The following is a 270-nucleotide window of genomic DNA, read 5'->3' on the forward strand; positions in this document are numbered from 1 at the left end:
GTGCCCCATGAAGACCCCACAGTGATAATTGGAACAGTTGACAAACAATTGTTAATGCAGAAAATCACCATAGGTAAATGCAGATATACTTTTCGCTAAATCAATTACATTTACTCAATGACATAACATTCTGATTAATATTCTTCTAATGGACTTGAGAGTAAACTATAATTGTGAAATTTATAATGATTATTTAATAATACTGTTCACATTTATACAAAGTCCATTTTTATTCTAGGTACTCTTTGCAAAAATAGTTATGAAAAATTC

At 28.5% G+C, this 270-nt stretch overlaps 1 long non-coding RNA gene across 1 annotated transcript; it reads left to right on the top strand.

The window, feature by feature from the left end:
- Positions 1-270, top strand: LOC105367206 (uncharacterized). Its single transcript, XR_913047.1, has 2 exons — positions 1-73; positions 239-270. It is a non-coding gene; the product is annotated as an uncharacterized LOC105367206 (long non-coding RNA).

The sequence above is a fragment of the Ceratosolen solmsi genome, unplaced genomic scaffold, assembly GCF_000503995.2.
Source record: "Ceratosolen solmsi marchali unplaced genomic scaffold, CerSol_1.0 C3266400, whole genome shotgun sequence".
In the NCBI taxonomy this organism is placed as follows: domain Eukaryota; kingdom Metazoa; phylum Arthropoda; class Insecta; order Hymenoptera; family Agaonidae; genus Ceratosolen; species Ceratosolen solmsi.